Here is a 19192-nt window from a genome sequence, read left to right as displayed (position 1 = left end):
AAGAATCTATGACATGGAAAAGGTGTTCTTCAAAGCAGAGGTGAGGAGAATTCAGTTCTTGGGCATTTATGTTTTCCTCTCCTCTCACCGAGCTAAACCAGCTATTAGAGCAAAGGGAAAGAGATCAGGACTGGAAGTGGAAGAGGAGTAGAAATCCAAATGTTGTAAGTCTCTGTACCATATGCATTTACAAAGTAACTCCAGCAGATAGCTGAGATTACATCTGAGATCTCCTTTCTCAGTCTAGCAATGTCAAAAGTCTTCATGAGGCAAATAAGATGAGCCTAACCTCCTTCATTTGAGTTAGAGTCCAGCCACCAGCTCCAATAGGTTCTCAGGTAGGATTTCAGTCTAATTTACTTACGGGGAGGGGGGGAAATCCCCAGTTCTCACGGCACTTGCAGTTCATTAAAGCAACCGCAGAAGCCAGGAACTCAGACCATACAAATTTTTCTTTCTCTTTGTTTCAGGGTGAGGATTTACATAACTAACATTAATCTGAAGTATTGCTAATTAACAGAAGACCCCCACTGAGGCACATCTTTCATGTCTCTATATAAAAAGAAAGAAAAAAAAAAAAGCGCCAGTCACGTTTCTAGAATCCACCTGCATAGTACAATCCAACCTGAAACTTCTCTTGCTAAAGTCAGTCCAGCCTTGGCTCTGCGGTGCACAACTGCCACAATGTATGATATTATGGGGCTAAACACTTCCCGGATATTTATGGGTATCTTCCAATCCTCAGTTTTCTCTACAAGCTCTTTGTAGTCCTCCATATCATCTTCATGGATTCCTTGCAACCCCTTCCTTTCAACCATCTTAATTGGAGCTCCATGTTCCCTACTTGTCCCATCATACCACAGCCCCCATCATTCTCTGGTACTTCACTCCTTGAGGACACAGACTATGCACCTACAGCTCCCCCGTCTACTCCAGAGACTGTTCCTTTAAAGTAAATATTCACAAATTGTCATATTATACAGACTACAGCACCCCGTAATCAGAGAAGAAGAGCAAGCTTCCGTATACAAAGAGCTGCCCCATCAGCACAGAAGAACTGGAAACCAGGAATGACAATTTTTTCTTGTCTTCATACTGGAAAATTGATGTCTTCAGCCAGATTCAGCATCAGTTACACACCTACCAGAACATCACCCAGCTTCCTCAGAGCGCAGCTGGAAAAACCAGCCGTGCAGGCCGAGCTCTCAGGGCTTGGGACCGGATAATTAACACCACATAAATAGCTGTTATTTAAATTCAACTCCAAAATTGATTCAATGTTAACACACATTAGTCAGCACTTTCAGATCCACTGATAACATGTTATTTGTTTCTATGGTTAATAAAAACATCCGCAACCCAATCCCATTCATCTTATCTACAGCAGGTTACACCGTTGGACCCTGATGCTCACGCTACATTCTGTAACAGATAAACAGGGCGCCGGCTTCGCTCTTGACAGCTGACTCCCATAAGGCAGAGAACACAAATGCCTTTTTTTTTTTTTTCTTTTTAATACAAGCTGTAATTTGTTTGTTACATGGGCTGATTTGTACTGCCATAACTGTAGGCTTTCACCCAGTCTCCGGGTGATATGTTTAGTACAACTGTTCAACGTCTTGCTAAACAGGCTCCAAAAAGACCATTTAAGCTAAATACCTTCATTATTTGGAGATATACCAGCTAGCAATTTTAAGACCATCACCTATTTCAACAATGGCAACTTGATTCAGTGGGGTGTGGCATGCTGGCTTCTTTCCTTGCTGCACTTTGTACACTCTTTTTAAAGAGCAAACATGAGAACATTCAAGAGAGATCCTGCGTTTGTGGAAAGGGTTAAAAAGGCTCTCGGTAACAATGTTTTGGCTGCTACGCCATAACTAAAAAACAAAGCCACCCAACACCCTGCAACATGTAATGACTTTTTTTATGCCTCCTCCAAGATTAACCATGATTTATCACAAACCGCTGTTACAGGACCTACCCCACTCCCTTTAAAATATAGACTGTAAAAGGTGTTATCAGTTTCACAGTGTCACTGGCGCCAGCATAAACCATTTTGTAGCAAGAGGCAATCAGCAGTGCTGCATGCCCAAGACGACCCTGCTCCCAAGCCTCAGGTTTCCTCGGCCGCTACAGGGACTGGTTTGCCAAAACTCCTTTCTAGAAACACACAGCACTTGCTTCCAGACCAGCCTGTGCATCTGGGCTTCACACCCCTGCAGCCTGGTTATGCTTTTCCAGGAAGGCAGGTACTGCCAGCTGAGAACTAGGATTAGAGGAAGGGTTTGTTTAGGGTCATAGTCAACGCAGTCCAACAGCCTGGGAGAGCCATTTCCACACGCAACATCATGCCTGTGTCTCAGAGAATACTAAAGGCTCTTTAGGACCCAATACTTAAAATACTATGCTCACACTGCGATTTGCTCTACAAGCCAAATAAGAAACATGTTTAGTCTGCGTCTCCCCTCCGAAGAATCAGAGGAAATAGAGAAGTAAAGGCCTCTGAAACCAGTTTGCCCTTTTCGTCTCCTACTATGGGGCAATTTCCAAGAGGCAACATCAGCTTCTCACCATCGAGAGAATACCGTCATACCCTGTCAAGCCAAATGCCAAGTTCTGCTTCAATCACTGTTTCACTTCTTCAGCACTAACTACGCCAAAGCTTAAGGTCTAAAATCTTAATTCTGTTTTCTAGGATTTCTTCAAGTTCTGTGATATCTCATGATTACCCACTAGTAGGAGTGTTCTTCCCAACCAGATATTCAAACATCTAATTTTTCAATGAAGTCAAAGTAAATGCACAAGAACAAGAAGCAGCAAAATTTAATTTACTGTGATAGCCAGACACACCCCAATTTTATTTTTAAGCATACAATTAAGAGTAATTTAATTCCCTATGTAGACATTACATGAAAGAGAAACATTACTGTAAGAAGAGCTTAATGCTATTGGTACACAAACCTTATGACAGATAAATTAGAGCCTAGTAAAACAGCATATAATTTACATTTTTGTTATGTCAATCACAAGTAGCATCTTGAGGCTCTTATAGTAAGCGAAACCACAACATAAGAAAACTAATTTAAATCAACCCATGCAGCAGAATCACTTAACTTTCCACAATCCAAGAGATCCCCTAAAATGAGTTGGGAATTGGATTTCGTAAGATTATTCCTCTTCATCATTCATTTACACCTTTAATTTACCAGCATATTATGAAAATGTTTTACTACAAAAGTTATAAAGTTTTGCATAGTTATAGAAAAATCAATGAAGTAAACCAACAGGGACATGAGTTTTAATAATCCACGGCCTTTATTACTCAAGAAGCCAACCAGCAAATGTGCAGGTGCCCCAGTAACACAGCGGCCTCGCTCAGCTGCAAGGAAAATCCACACACTGGATTAGTCTCGGAGTTTGCAGTTTCAGCTCGCAGAAGGAAGGACAGAGCAGCCAGTACCATGCTTTACATTCCTCTCAGTAACGGCAGAATAAATGACATAGCCTGAATTTTTTTCTTACGCCTCTCCTATAACCAGCACCTTGCCTACATTCCAGTACCATGTAAGAAATCACCAGGAAGGTCAGTATATGCATTGCAAATCAAAAGTATGAACACGAGGCAACAGACCAACGTGGAGTGGGGGCCAAGAATTCTCTCGGTCCTCTCCCATTCCACAACATTTAGAGTGAGAGGACCAGAAGAATAATTCAGCTACAAAATAAGTCCAAAAATCCAAAGTGCAAAAAGTTTACATTAACTCACCCATATCATTTGTAAGAATTCCTATGTATGCTTTTTCTTAAAGGCACGTGAATTAAGGTTGTCAAAAAAGTTAATAAATGCTGGCCCTCCGTGAGCTGACACAGTGTATGTGGCATTATCTGTGTTTTTTGTCATCATCGCTCAGTGGAAGATTTGCACATAAGAAGGAAAAACTATACAAATGCCAAGAAATGCAGCAGCACAACTGAAAAAATATTGTCTCTAGTCTTGTACCTTGTATCTATTTAATAAAAATTATAAGCAAATATTTCCAGGTAGGGCAGCTTAGGCTTATGTTTCCTTAAATATGAAGTACAAAGTTTCTATTTCAAATCACACTGCAAGTACAACAAATGTGCTCAAACCGTAATTTCTACAGAAATATTTGAGACTTGCTTTTTTCTGCTATTTAAATCCATAACTGTTTTTCATGTTGCTTTAAACAGTAATTTTCCTTGCGATTTCATCACTGCAGCATATACAGCACTAAAGCAATCTTTACTTGCCAATATTGCTCAGTTTATAGCAAATCCAGGACACTGCATCAGCCAAGTGCTGCTCACGTGTATGTTGTCAGAACAGAAAAGTCCTCCCTCCCCCAGCCTCAACACAAAGTAAGCTACAGAGACCCAAATGCTCTGCTGAAGTCCTCTGTTGGCACGGCTAGACCTGCCAGAAACCCTAACTCGCCAAAAGCTGAAAGTTAGCCTCGTGAGGTGCAGACTGAACCTCCGCATTCTCACTCGCCTAGCATCTCCCTCAGATGGCCAACACATCCCCGGGTGCCTTCCTCTCAACTGCCTCGAGAGCTCTCCCTCACCCAGCCCACTCTAGAGAAACACAAACCTGCCGCTTTTTTACTGTCTCACATTGACACTTCGGCGTGCTGGCCACTTCCAGGTGTATGTACAGCACCACAACCAAGGACGAGACTCTGCAAACTTTGATGTTTTAACAGATAACTTCAACAAGCATGCTCACGGTGGCTTTTTACACACTCCAAAGCTTGTTAACCAGCCAGGGCATTTCCTTCTCCACTCTTTCCAGCCATGGATGTGCTCTTCAAAGAGCTCTATTTACATGCCAAGTTACAAAGTTCAGCTGCTTCCAAAGCAACGTGGAAAAAGCACAGCTTTTATGACTCTACAGTGAGGTTTTCCACAACATGAGGCAGCTTCTTAGACTCCTTTATTATTTTTTTTTTTTTTTTAAATTTCCAAACAGGATTTCACAGTTCAAAAGAAAAAAAAAATCTCAGTCCACCCACAGGCCTTTGAGAAACATCAGCCGAGGGGCTTGAAAAGAAGAGAGCTCTGCAACCTTAAGCATCATGTTACTGAATGAACATCCATGGAAAAAACTGCTTACAAGTCAGAAACAAGGGTCACCAAAAGCTGCATAGCCACCAGAGCTTAAACTACTTCCCTAACGTTCAGGCTTGCCTTCTGCCACCTTCCGTTTTATCCTTCCATTCGCTTACTCTTTTCTTCTCATTTGCTCCTGAACCGTTGGTATGAAATCAACTGCGTCTGAAACGCCGCCTTCTAGGACAAACCATGAGGCTGGATTCAGTCACTTCTTCAGCAACATTTGTACCAGTTATTGCCTGGGGCTCCCCCCAGCCCCCAACGCACAAGTATTTCTAGACAGAATCTTTCTCCAGTTCCCCAAGAAATCAAGTCCTAGATTTCTACCTTGCATTTAGCCTGTCAACCACTTGGAGCAAGAACTGGCACTTCTTCAGCATCTTCTTTGTGGGGAGAAGACAATATCAATAGTTCAATAATAATGAGTTTGGATGAACAGCCTATGCAAATAAAACCCCTTTATAAAACAGCAATAAGAAAATTAGCAAGGACTAAAGATTCTAGTAAAAATGCCGAAGCAGCAGTAGACTTGCACCATCAATGACAAGGTTCTGAGAAACAGAAAACTGAAAATATTAAAACCTTACTATTAGGAATCCTTATCCACTCTCTTCCCCATCTCTCCTTTCATTCCACACCAACATGAAGCAGAGGGAAATGATTGGAAAGTTCCAGAGAGAAGAAAATGACACATGCCAAGAACTTCCAGAGGCAAGTCCAACTTCCTAAAAATGATCAGGAATTCGGCAGGAGCTACAGCCAGATGCAGTCTGCTGACATGGATTTCTTCTTCCTCTCGACACTGGCAGGAAATAACGACATCCCAGCTTTTACAAATTTTTGATGGCCCATCCAAGAGGTGGACTATTTAAATTCTTGGAAAACACTTTTGCTTTTCAGAGACTACGAGCAATGACCTTGTGCAAATAAAGGAATACAGCAATACAGCCTCTACACAGACACAGTCAGGCCTTCCTCCCTTCCCACTCCACAAGTTTTGTTTTTCAGGACTCCCCTCCAAGCACAGACAGCACTGCTCCATCCTCCTTCCTTCCTGCCTGCAAACATTAGGCCCTCTCTGCCTCCACATTTGTTTCGAGTATCTCAAAAACGGTTACCATATCTTTAAAAATAAAGACCAAGTTTTGCAAACAGTCCTTCCTTCTCCATTCTTTCCAAGGATTCTAAATTATTCTGCACTAATGAAGGAAATTATTTTAATTTTCTGTCTTTACCCTAGAAGGCCAGGTTTCAAATGCTCACTAGAACACACAGCTATTTTAAATTAAATAGTCCAGCTATTTTAATTTAAGTTAAAGTTGCACAAACAATTTTTGGAACTGGAGATTTGAAATACCTTATATTCCTGACAATGCCCACTTGAGTCTTTCTTCGCTTAAAACACACTTAGAATTTCTAAGTTTTCAAGACAAAGTATGATAAAACTTTTTAAAAATGTTAACAATAATACACAGCTAAAGAAAAAAAAAAATCATTCAGACATACCCAGGACCCCCCATTTTTTAATCTTTTCGCTCTGCCGTATTCTGTGTACGAGCTGTTTGGAAGGCGAGCTCTCTGGAGCAGGACATTTTCTTCTTACTTTCTGTAAATCACACGGCACCATTTTCAAAGCCGTGTAAATAAATAATAAGACATTCAGCTGGATAACGCATATTTCTTTTTTGATTCAAAACTCAAGTCTTGCTTTGCCCGGCAGGCTGCGGGTCACTGCCCGGTTATCCCTGTCAAGTTCTCACTTCCAGAAGAATTAAGGGGTTAACGATTCACAAAATCCAGCGCAACGCAAATCCAGAATGAAAGAAAGGGAGGGGGGGGAGGGAATAAAAAGACCCCAAATACTGGTATTTTCCCCCAAACCAGGAAGCCTGCGGAGGTCCCCGAAGGACGCGGCTGCCGCCGCCGGCCTGGAGCGAACTTCTGAGGGCGCGTCATGGCGGCCGCGGCCCCCCGCCCCCCGCACCTGGCCGCGGGCCGCCCGGGACGGGACCGCCCGCTCCGCCCGGCCGGGGGCCACCGCGCACAGCCCCGCACGCCCCCCTCCGCCCCCCCCCCCGCGCTCCGCGGCCGCGCTGTGCGGATCCGGCCGCAGCCCCACCTTCCCCCCCCCCCCTCCCTACTCCTCCCTCCCGCAAGCACCTGCGCGCCCGCGGACAGGTACGCGCCGCTCCGCCGGCGGAAGCGCGGCCGCGCTCCGCGGCACCGAGCCCCTCATCCCCGCCCCCGCCCGCGGCCCCTCAGGGCGCGGAGACCCCCCCCCCCCCCCCCCCCCCGCGGGCCGCCGCGCCCCTCCGCGCGCGCAGCAGCGCCCCCCCGCCCCGCCTCCCCTCCCCCCCGCCGTGTCCTGCCCTTGCCTCCTGCCCGCAGTGCCCGGTGCAGTGGGAGGAGCGGCGCCCGGCGCCCGCCTCCCCTCAGGGGCTGCCCCGCGCCCTGCCCGCCCCGCCGCCGCCGCCGCGCCCCGCCGCTCGCCCGCCTCACCCCGCTGGCCGCCGGCCCCGGCGCAGCCCCCCCGGCCCCGTCCCGGCTCCGTGGCCCCGTCCGGCTCCTCCGGCTCCGCAGCGGCGAGCGGGGCGCGAGCACGTGACAGCGCCCGGCGCCCCCATAGGCTGGGGCTGCCGGGCAACGTGAGCCCGCCCCCTCCCTGCACCTGAGAGGGAGCCTTACGCCAACTGCGTAGGGGGATGCCGGCCCGCCGCGCTAAGTGCGTAGCGGCGCGGAGCCAGCCCTTCCCTCCCTCCTCGCGGCAGGCCGGCGCGGCCTTACGGAATTGACGTAAAGCTTCGCGGCTCGGCCCGCCCGGTTCCCTACCTGGGGCCGCTACTCCTTGCGTAAAGTGCGTAATGCCGCCCGGGGAGAGAGCTGCGGCCGCTCAGGGAGCTCGCGCGGCGCCAGGAGCGGCCGAGCCTGCACCCGGGAACGTCACTTACGTAAAGCCCCTCAAAGAGGTTAGTGTTCCTTACGGATTCTCCGTAATGTCGTCAACGCGGGCGCTGCACCTGAGAGGGCTCCCGTTGCGCAAATGCCGTAGGCGCGAGCGTGTCGGGCGCAGAGTGCGTAAGCGGCGCGGGAGGGTCCTCCCCATCCCCGGCTGAGGCGCGGCGGGAGGCAGGTGGGGGGGGCGCGGGGGGAGGCTCGTCCCTGCCCCGTCTCCGCTCAGGGAGGGGAGGAGCCCCCGCCCCCGCGCCGGGGCATCTCGGCGGGGACTGGAGCGGGTGGTTTTACCGTCACCCGGCCCCGCTTGCGGCGGCCCGGGGCTGTGAGTGTCAGCGTTCGCCTCAGGCAGCGCCGTGCCCGCCGGCTGGAGGGGCCGGGGGGCGCTGGGCCGGCGGCGCGGCCAGGGCCCGGCCCCTGGGCCTGGAGCTCAGCCCGCGGGGGGACGGGGCAAGGCTGAGGCGAGCGGGGCGAGGCGTGAGGCAGGGCCCTGGCACCCCTTACCCGCGTCCCTGATGGATTTGATATCCCACGGCACAAGCCAGAGCAGGGCAGAAGGAGAGCGGTTTCCCAAGTTGAGCCGAGAGGTGCTGCTTCCCTGTGAGGAGTTATCCTCCGCCTGGAGTCCTCAGCGCTTGTCTGACGGCGTTAAAATCCAGGCAGCCTTGTGGTGCCTTCAGGCGGGTCGGGCTGGGCAAGGAATACGGTGTTCAGCGATCTCCATCTTTCTCTTCTAGAAATCGACACCAGTGGGTTCAAGTTAGCTTTCAGCAGATTATTCAGATGATTATTCCTAACCCCGAACACCTAACTGTTCTGGCGCAGATGGGCGCTACGGTGAAGTTGAAGAGAGAGCTGCAAGTACTGTTGTTCGTACTTCAGAGAAGTGCTAGCACACCAAAACCTCTAGGTATGAGGAGGGAGGGTTGAGTCTGGTGGGGTTTTTTTCTTCCTTGGATGTGCGTTCCGACATTCAGATGGCCAATATCTTCACACGAGTGCTTCAGAATTTCTGCCAGGTTTTTTAGGTTAAGTGCCTTTTCAAACTCGGCTTTCAACGCGTAAATTGATGGCAATCGTGTTTAATATCACTGTTTACACTTTTCAAAACTAATTTTCTATAGGCTGTAACGATGAAAGACAGTTGACTGGGGAGGTCTGTGCCAAAATAATCTGTACACAACATGCTGTGCTGAAGTGGCCTATGAGGGAACTTTGGCAAAAGTTAGTAGGATCAGGAGATTTGCAGTGCTGAAGTGAAACAGTAACTCTCATTCAAAAGAGCGATTTGCAGCATTAGAGTGGAAGTAGAAAACATGTGTGCATTAATAACTACATGCAGGGAGAGATCCAGCTTGTTCAAATTAAACTTACATTTTGCATACTACTTTACAAGCCTGTGGCTAAAGTGTTGCCCTAGTTCCGATCGGTCAGACGTAGCGCTGCTTTGGTGACAAACTTTTATCTCATGTTTAAGGATTGAACGGAGAAACACATCTGAGGTATCTCAACGACTGCTTTCAAGTCTACAACTAAGAGGTTTCGGAACAATGAATGAGTTTAGCTAAATCTCACCTTTAATACTAGTGTAGGCCTTGAGAAGAGGCAAGAAGATAATAGCTAGAAAACCAAGGACTTGATGTGAGAACATTTTTATTTGAGACTGATTACAGCAAATAGAGCTACAACACAAATACAGCCCAGAGGATGGCTGCTGGAGGAGATAGTAGAATGGGAAGGGGCAGCTGTGACAATTAGTGGCTGTCCATTGAAGCTGGAAATGTTGTAAGGAGAGAAAAATCTGCAAGAGATGGCATCTCAGATGATGAAGCTTTTGCAGAGGCAGAGGAAAGATACTTTCGGCTGTGGTCTGAGTGAAATCTTGAATTTTTCTGTTGAGTTCTCCCTTGGGCTAATGATTTGCCAAGGGCAAAAACACAGAGGAAAGGGGATTGATGGATTAATTTAGAATACAGGGGATTGGAAGGGCTTTGGCGCTGCAGTACAAGATATAAATTTAACAAGGAGAAGAACATCTGAGGTTTGGGAAGAAAGTTAACATCTGTCTTTAGGCTTCATGGAATAAAAAGGAAGAAAATTGAATTTATGTCTCTAAGTATACTCAGTAAGAGATGGGGACTTGAGTTGTGTCAAAAGCAACCTGGAATTAGAGTTGCTAATGATGAAAGTTAAAGTAATTAACAATAATTATGCTCTTTCTTGGGACAAAATACTGGCATAGAAAGATCTTTCTTTTTAAAAAAAATAATATAACTATGATGGAAAAAATGAGTATTTCCTGCAGATATTTTCATAGAAATATTTAAGACACTGTCACGTATTTTTACATGTTACCAGCATCCCCTAGACAACTGAGGGAATCGCCAAGTCCATAGAGGTGCAGCAACTAAGTTAGGAGGAGGTCACACACACGACAAGTTGCATAGTCTGGATTAGAATTCCAAGCCTTGTGCTCATTCCAGCAGGCTCTCCTCGCAGCTGTGGGCGGAAGCAAATCTAAAGGGTGATACTGAAAATACAAAGTATTTTAGCATGTAACTTGGATTTTTTTTTTTACCTTTTTTTTTTTTTTTGAAAGAGGTTGATGATCTAAATGATTCCAGCAAATCTAAACCTTCTAGGAAAAGTGAGTATGGAAAGGGAGCTCAGTGTTAACTTCGGAGTACTGCATAGTGGCTTGTCCTGTCTATTTGTATCTCCTGACTGTCCAGATTGGGTTAGGATGGTCTGATTTGAAGTACTGTGTAGGTTTTGTCCTGTAACAAGTGTGTATAATGGAATAAACCCAAATATATGAGAACAGTATACAGATCTGAGAGGTTAACGCAGAGAACGGTCGTGCTGGCTGAAGCCTTCTAAGACTATTACTCCACTGATGTTTACTGACACAGTGAATGTAGAATTACTTTGTAAAAAACCCTCCGTTCCTGGACTAATTTTCCTGCTTGTAGATCTCATACCTGATTATGCCGTGTTCTATAAATGTGACAAAGATATTTTATTGCCAGTATTAAATAAAAAATAGAGGCAAGGCAAGAGCTAGTATGTATGACCCGCGTGTGAAAGCAGTTTTCCCGGGAACCAAAAAACCCCAGAAAAACGGAGGGACCCTTTACAAAGGGTTATTGAGAGTTACCAGTTTTAAGCTTGGAGTGAACCAGGCGCTGGCATCTGCAGTGAGGCAGCCCCACGGGATGGCGTACCGGGATGATCTAGCATCAGCTACAAGTACTACATTAAGGACTAAATGGCTATTAGCTATAGTAAAGGGAAAAATCCTAAGTGAGCAAGGATGAAATGTAACCTATCGAATTTCAAGTGTTTGGTATTGTTTACAGACAAATGGGAATGTTCGCATAGTGCCTGAGGGGAGAGGTATTTTTCTCTTGCTGTAACTCAAGAGAAGAAATCTCTGCTTGAGACTCACCATTGTCCAGTGACCCAGTTCTTTACAGGTTTCAAATTCTGCCTTTAGACATGTACTAAAGTTAATGGGATTTGTGCAAAGATATCTGAGGACAGATTTTGAATTGGGGGAAAAAATAGCTCTGTGTGAGGCGTGTATTTTAAAAATCGACATAGAAAAAGCTATCTTTTCATGTGAAATTAGTCTCATAGCTTCACAAGAACTTAAACAACAAAAAACCAGAGAATTTGAAAAGGAACTTGTTTGACTTTACGTCTTTTTAATCTATAAAACCAAATGATTGCGTGTGTTTAATGTTAATTTCAGCGGGACTAATCGCACATTTAATGTGGCTGTTTGCACGCTTTGAAGTTTGGCAGTGTTTGAATACTTTCCGCACAGGAGGCTTGGATTTAGAAGGGTGATAAGCTAGGAAGATGACTTGCAAATGTGAAGCGTTCTGAAGAAAATCTTCAAGTTTGAAAAAGCAGCTCATCTTTAATGACAAGAATGAAGTCAGAAGCAATTCCATACTGCAATAAACTATTGTAACTAATTTGCTAGGTTGGGCAAGGCGGGTAGGATACACTTGAATGATCTGTAAATGTTAAACAATTAAATGTAAAGTGTGCCAAGTGTCTCAGAAACCCCACCTAGAGCTGATAGTAACTGCTGTTGAAGAAAAGCCCCCAAAAGGATGAGATCGCGAGGCTTTTAAAAGATCCGATAGGAGAAAAGTGCGCCAAGAGACCAAGGCTTCGAGACTTCCAAAAGACCCAACAGGAGGAGGACACGCACCCCAGCAACCCAAATGACCCAGTGGAAAAGAGCAGGACAAATGTCTGACGGGAGGAGATTGGTTAAAGATGACGGCACAAGAGTATAAAAACTGCTGCTTTTTGGAACTCGGGGTGCGTGTGGCAGAGCTGCGGCTCTCCATGCACCCAGCGCTGCTTTGCCTATTGCTTCCCACCCTAAATCGATTGAACCCAGATAAAAATATATATTCTTATAAAAATTGGCTTTGCCTGATTATAACACATACAACGTAAAACAGTGTCCAAAGCCACTCTTCTGTCTTGTTGGTTGTATTTGCTTGTGCGGAGAGAAGTCATGAGAAAAGGTAGAATGCCAAATGATACAGAAAGCAAAGTGGAAAAGCATGATGTCATGTGTCTTCTGCAAAAAAAGAAACAACATAGAGAGCAGAAGGTGAAAGTTAAAGGGTTATAACATAATCAGCATAAAAATAGATGTTGTGTGGATTATAACTGCATTCGGAAGGGGTAAATATTGTTTTTAAAAGTCCTGTATCTTTACAGAGCAAATGGGCAAGTATTAAAACCCAGAGTCAATGAAATTATTTCTGCAAATCTGCATCCAAATCAAAGGCTAAACATCCGAGTAGTCAATTGCTGGGAGTGGTCCGAGGGCTCAGGAAGGGAAATCAACGGTAAAAACTTGGCAGATTTCAATTGAATCTGTTTCTCCGCAGGATGCGGGCAGGAGACTCACAGAGGGGAAGAAGAAACGTGCGATGTTATCGGTACTAGAACAGTCTTTGCTAGGGTAGATAAGCATTGCTGCTGGTCGGTGTAACTGTGTGTGGGGATGGATCTTCTGAAAGCACATCCAAGTCTTGACCAAGCGACTCTCCTTAGAGCCTGCTTGTGCGGGACTAATGTGACTTAAGCCTGGCTTCTCCCCACACGGCTGGGAGCGTGAGTGCTGTTGAGTTGGACTTTGACATGGGCTCTAACCTGTCTTGTTTCCTAGCGAGGATCCTGCAAAACTTGGTTAACAGAGTTTGGTAGTTCTCAAACGCCATCTTACTGTTCCTCACGCATCCCGCATTGTTCCTTGGTGTCCGAATTGACCTTGTTTTGTGTCTATTTGATCTCAGCTTTTATGGTTTTGTTTAATTTCATTCTGCATTTTTATTTGGCCCTCAGCTACTGGGTGGTTCATCTGTGGCATGATGTAACAAAGAGTTTTATTCTGAAAAGTGCTTACGAGATCTGTATTAACTTTTTTTAAAAAAAGTATTTCTCAGGCATAACAGGGATCAAGCAGATGACTATCCAGTGTAGAGGGTACTTAAAAATCTAGAAAAATCTTTTGCAAAACAAAAGATGACATGTGTGAATCAGGCAGTTCTTTGTGTACCGAACTCATTACTAAGAGTTTTACAGAGTGCTTGCTAATACCTGGTGCAATCCTGAATGATAATTGTTTGACTTTGGACTGGAGCAAAGGAGATGAAATGGTACTGGAGGAAAATCAGACACTGAAAGAGGAGGAATCACACCATGAAATGTACCACAGTGCTCTTCAAGTCCCAGAGCAGGCTCTGTGGGCTAACATTTCAGAGATCTTTTTAGCGATAGGGATGAGGACCAGCTTGAAAAGCAAGCAAAACTGGAACCAAGTAAGTGGGAAATACTTTCACATTATGACTAATGCAATTATTAGAGAGGCTACTGCATGCACTGTGGTGGATTTAGCTTCAAGTAAGAACAGAAGTTATGCCATGTGTGATTGATTCCAGGTTGGGTTACAATTTAGAAGTGCAATTAGTGAGTCATTTGCTACTTTATATCAATTATTAAGAACAACAAAGGTCTCGGTTAAAAAAAAAAAAAAAAAAGAGTGCCTATCTCAGTATGTGCTGCTCTACTTGTTAATCAGATTTCACATTTTTGTTTGGTGTGCTTTAGCTCTGCAGAGTGTCGTGGTGCAGAGTCTTCCTTAAACTAGCAAGTGAATTGCTGTACGCCGTACTGGCGCTCACGTCACAGTCCCTTTGGTATGGCCCTGTCGCTGCATCCTTTACTTTGTTTGGTTAGAACCAGCCCAGGGGAAGTTGTTTATAGTGAACCTGCAAATCAGCAGCTCCCTGAACCATTTGTATGCAGAAGTAGTGCTTTAATCTTATTTTTATAGGACGCGGTGCAAGGTAACTAGCCTTGGCCATCCTGACATCTAAATTGTTTTGTAGGTCGTGCTGTCTTCAGTCTACTAGTTGTATTCTCCCCCCCGCATCTGGCAACTGCTGAACGTATAATTAACACTTTTCCACAACTGGCCGTGACATAACTCATACCAGTAAACAGGCTTCTGTTAAAATGTGAGTGTGCATGTGCAGACACATTTTCTGCTGAGATTATTTTTGTTGCATGTGTCCCATTCCTGAGAAATAAACTTTGTAGTGAATTCAGTGTTTTTTTTCAAAATGCAGATTGCATCACCCAAATGGGATGATGAATGAACTCTCTGAAAGGGCTGCTGCCATACTGCTCGTTGCTGATGTAAGAGAAGGCACGTGATCACTCCTGTCAGCATGGAGGAAAAAAAAAAAAAAGGTAATTTTAATTCCTGCCTCATGGTGTTTCTGCAGGTTGGTAGAATCTAACACTCTTGTTGGGGTCCTAAATGATCATCTGAAGTCTCCTGATGCTTAGCATCTCTCCTTTGGGAGGGGGGCACGGGGTGACTGCAGCTGGTTACAGGGCGTCCCTGCTCTGGGCAAGGAAAGGTGACAGAAAGAAGGTTCTACACTCGTGCTGTAGCTGAGCACGTGGGGTTGGCAGTGTCTATGCAGCAGGTTTCTCCTTGCAATTTAATGGCATAAAAAGATTGACTCTTGGTCTGCAACTCTCCTCCCTAGAGGAGCCTGACTGCATGAACAAACATCCAGTGTAGGACTGAACTTGACAGAGGTGCCCACAGTTTTCAGTCTTAATACTTTATAATGCACATTTGAGATCTGATCCTGTGATCTCTTAACCCTCACAGTGATTGTGGTTGATGTGGTTAGCACTTATGTATTACTGGGATTTAGACATGAACCAGTCTGGAAATCAGCTGTTCTCTCCGTTGTGTGGGTAGGATATGATGCATGTTTATCTTATATCAATATGAGAGAAGTATTTTTGCATGTATCAGTGGCAAGTAGATAAGTATTTGGAGGAATATGTATGTCCTGTCTCAAAAAATGTTGATACAGCTGTAAGGGATATTGTTTTAGGGAAGAGTGTGATTGGACCAGATAAGGAAAGACAGGAGTTTAGTGCAGGTCCTTAGATAGATATATTAGGTTGGGGTTTTTTTCCTTTTCCTTTGAAGTTTAGGATTGAAAACCCACCATCATTCCAAAGTAGAAACAACTTGGGTGGCTTTTTTATCACTAATAAGCAGAGTAACTAGGCAGGACTGTGACTCCACTGAAAAGAGGCTCTGTCGTACAAGAGGTTTTCCAGGTCAAGATTAAAAGCAAAATATCTCTCATCACATGAGCCTTTGTACTGCACCCATATTTTCTAAATGCTTTTGGCTTATCTTTAATGTTTTTGCTGCTATTAAAAATAAACCCAGCTTCCATCTCTGCGGGTGTTGTATTTAACATCAACAGTGAATAGGCTTTTTCATTCCTAAATGCTAATTTTTTTTTTTTCCTGTTTTCAATCTGTTTCTGGTACAAAAAGTTTTTGTTTTCAATGTTGTTTTTTTTTCTCTTCATTTTTTAACTGCATGTTTTCTCCTTCCCATATCTGTTTCTGTCTATGGAGATCTATGTCTTTTTGATGGAAGCAATAGCTGAGTGTCTGTGGATGACCCTGAAGCCTAGAACTTAAATCGGAGTTTGTCTGAGTGCAGCTGGCAGTACAGTCATAATAATAATTTAAAAAAAACCCTGTACCAGGATTCATTTTCATCAACAGAAAGTGGAGATCTCTGAGGCATAATAGTAATTGTTAGATAGAAATAAAATGCTTTGAACTGTGGCCAGCGATCTGGTCTAAAAATCTTACTGTAATGAGAATTTTGGTTATAATGAAGTAGTTTTATAACTTCATTAAAAATTTTGTGAGACTACAGCTGTAATTTGGAAAATGTTCACAAGCTGTACCCTTGGGATAAAATACTGACCTTGTTGAAGCTGGTGTGTTTCCTGAACGTGGTGGTACCCAAACCCAGGATCTCAACATGGGGTCAGAGCAGTTTGTAATTCTGATGTCTATTCATCTCGAAGTAGGTGAAGTTCTAGAGCAAACAGATAAGGCCCGGTACACTAAACCCTAGATCTGACAAGCGGGTGTGGGCACATCCCTCTCACCAGAATCACAGGAGAAGCCTTGCTCTCTCACATGTTTTGTCTCTTCTGTGCGAATGTGCTGCGTTCCTGGCATTGCATAAACTGGGAGTAACCTTTCCATGTTTGAGACTCTTTACTCCAGGTACCGAGCATGGTGCTGCTTAACTAACTCGTTTTATCTTACAAAGTGATAAATGGGAAATGGAACTGTAACAGAGACAGGCTATATTCCAGACATTAGGCATGTACCTCAAGATGTCCTAAGCTTTGGTAGCCGAGGCGTTGTCTAAATGTAGGGTATTTAGTACCTGGGGGTTGCAGTAAGCTGTGACTAGCAAATGAGTTGTGTGTGCTGCTGAAACGCTCTGAAGGATTTGGGTCTCTGTGTCATATGAGGTGTGTAGACTGCAGTGCTGACTATAAATTTTGAAGTATATCAGCTCGCCCCTTTAAGGGATAATTGAGCCCAGCCTGTAAAGGTGGGCCCCTGGACAGCTCAAGAGTTTGGTAGAATCAGTATCCGTGTGATGGCCATACACCAGGAAAGAATCTCCCAGGGTTTACTTGCTTAAGTGCAAGTCTGAAACGGTCAGATGGGGTCAGTAGTGTCAGCAGACTCTGATCAGCTACAATTCAGAGTGTCTTTCCACCAAATCTGTTAAGGAAGGCAGGAAACAATTCCCATAATCCATGTGAGGAAGCCGGAGCCTGTATGGGTGTGTGGGGTGGAGCCCTTCTGTCACACCTGGGGGTCAGCAGGAGTCTGGAAATGAGTGAATGAAATGTTTGAAAATTTAATAGGCAGTTCTTCTGGGACTGAAGGAGCTGCAGGTCGGAGGCTTCCTTGAGGGTAGATGGTAAAGGATTTTAAAATAAGGCAACAAGCAAGTGGTGTTTCTAATGGGGTAAGGCAGGGACAGGGACCTCCTCGGGGTGTGACAGGATTCTGGAGTAGGGTAGATGTGGCAGCGTAGGTTAAACCTGATGCATTTGGGCAGAAATGTACCTGTATTCCTGGGAGAGTATATTCTACATGTTTTCGTGCTTAGTGTGACCCAGCTATGAGCGTAGAAACATCTCGTTGCACAGGATGTTGTCTTTGCTTTATGCCTTAGCTTAGAAGGTTCCCTTCCAATTTTTGATCTAATTTGCCTGCATTAGGAGCGGGAAGTTGAAGATTGTTGATATATCTTGTTTCTTTTTTTTTTTTTTTTATTAACCCACCAAATAATTTTAATGCAGGTATGTATTGTCATCCTATTTTGCTTTCCTATTACAAATGCTATTCAGCACTTCTGCCTCTTACACTTTGTGCAGCCTTTCTATCATTTAACTCAACAAATAAATGTAAAAATTCTATTAAATGTAGGTGTTCACAGAGCTATGACTTTTTATTTATTGCACTTGCTGTTTGATGACCTAAATGATTTCAGCTCTTCTAATTACTTATTTAAGGACTATTGATCTCTCAGGTTTCTTCTGGGAGGCCTTACGGAATAGTGTATCACACAAATAGCATTGTAGTTGCCTGCAAATTAAGGCAAGCAGACAGACTGTTGTAATATTGTAGTAACTAAGCAGGTGGCTTATTTTAGGCTAAGTTCTATGTGAAATATTTATGCACTCATTTAAATACTAAAGAGCTAGAGTTCACGTAATACTGAGAATACAGCTATATGTCAGTCAGCAGTTGAATCTTCTTAGCAGAAAGCCCCACAGTTCTGTTCTAAAGCCATTCAGCAGTTGGGCCCACTGCTAGGAACCACAGAGGTCTGAGTCACTGTCCTTGGCTTTCCATTCCTGCAGTGCTAGTGTAGTCCCAGGAGAAAGAGAACAAGAAGACTGTGAAATTTAGTACGTCTGGAAGTGCTGTAGCATTGAGAATTAACATGTGATCCCCCTCATGCATTATGTTTCCTGATAACTTTTTCAGGATAGCATTTAAAATGCTCATATTTAAACCCCCTATATATATATGGTGCTCTAGGGCTGGCCTTTGAAATGTTCCTGCTCCCCGTCCCAAAGCGTTCTGTGGTTTATGTCATCATTCAGCTTTTGCAGATAACGTTACATGACCCCCGTCAAGTCTCTAACAAGGTGCTGTGAAACAATTTTACTGAGAGCGAGTGTTGGAATGATCCTGCTGAGTTGCAAATAGGTCCCCTTTCCTTCACAAGAGACAAGTGGCTAATTTGATTTGTTTCTGAACACCATGAGGGTCACTGGAAATGGGGACTGAAATACGTAAATAAGTGCCCCTGATGTCTCTTGGGGGGAGGCTTTCTTCTGAAGTTCTGTTTACATCGCTTGATATAATAGGCAAGTTAAGGTAGAATTTACAAGTTTGATAGTTTTATTATTCAAGTCACTGCTCTGTGGTCCAGGTAATCTGTACTGCAGGGTGTGAGATGGAGACCAGTAATGAATAATTTAGTCAAGATCTGGGAGAGATGAGATCTCATTGTATGGGATAAACAGTTTCAGTAGTCTTCCAAAATACCAACTACCATTTTCCCTACCTCCTGACACTTGTAAAACTCCCTTTTTTTGTGTGTTTTATGTCACCTTTTACTTTGTCATAG

The 19192-nt window shown here is 44.5% G+C and overlaps 1 protein-coding gene and 1 long non-coding RNA gene across 20 annotated transcripts in view; one reads left to right on the top strand and one right to left on the bottom strand.

The window, feature by feature from the left end:
• The window catches only part of STRBP (spermatid perinuclear RNA binding protein), a 72827-nt gene extending 64128 nt beyond the window's left edge, over positions 1-8699 (bottom strand). For 12 of the 19 annotated variants that reach the window (XM_074923877.1, XM_074923858.1, XM_074923869.1 and 9 more), the window contains exon 1: positions 7636-7737. The gene's annotated coding sequence lies outside the window, so the exon portion shown is untranslated. Of the gene's footprint in view, positions 1-5723; positions 5911-6642; positions 6662-7296; positions 7315-7635; positions 7738-7965; positions 8063-8084; positions 8227-8592 lie in introns of those variants that run through there. The other 7 variants (XM_074923860.1, XM_074923861.1, XM_074923863.1 and 4 more) reach the window with 7 other exon arrangements.
• Positions 7990-14862, top strand: LOC141968779 (uncharacterized). The gene is made up of 4 exons (XR_012634925.1): positions 7990-8102; positions 8826-8998; positions 14514-14642; positions 14754-14862. It is a non-coding gene; the product is annotated as an uncharacterized LOC141968779 (long non-coding RNA).
• Positions 14863-19192: the final 4330 nt, after the last annotated feature.

This window comes from Athene noctua, chromosome 20 (assembly GCF_965140245.1).
Source record: "Athene noctua chromosome 20, bAthNoc1.hap1.1, whole genome shotgun sequence".
NCBI lineage: Eukaryota > Metazoa > Chordata > Aves > Strigiformes > Strigidae > Athene > Athene noctua.
This window is presented reverse-complemented; position numbering and strand designations above follow the sequence as displayed.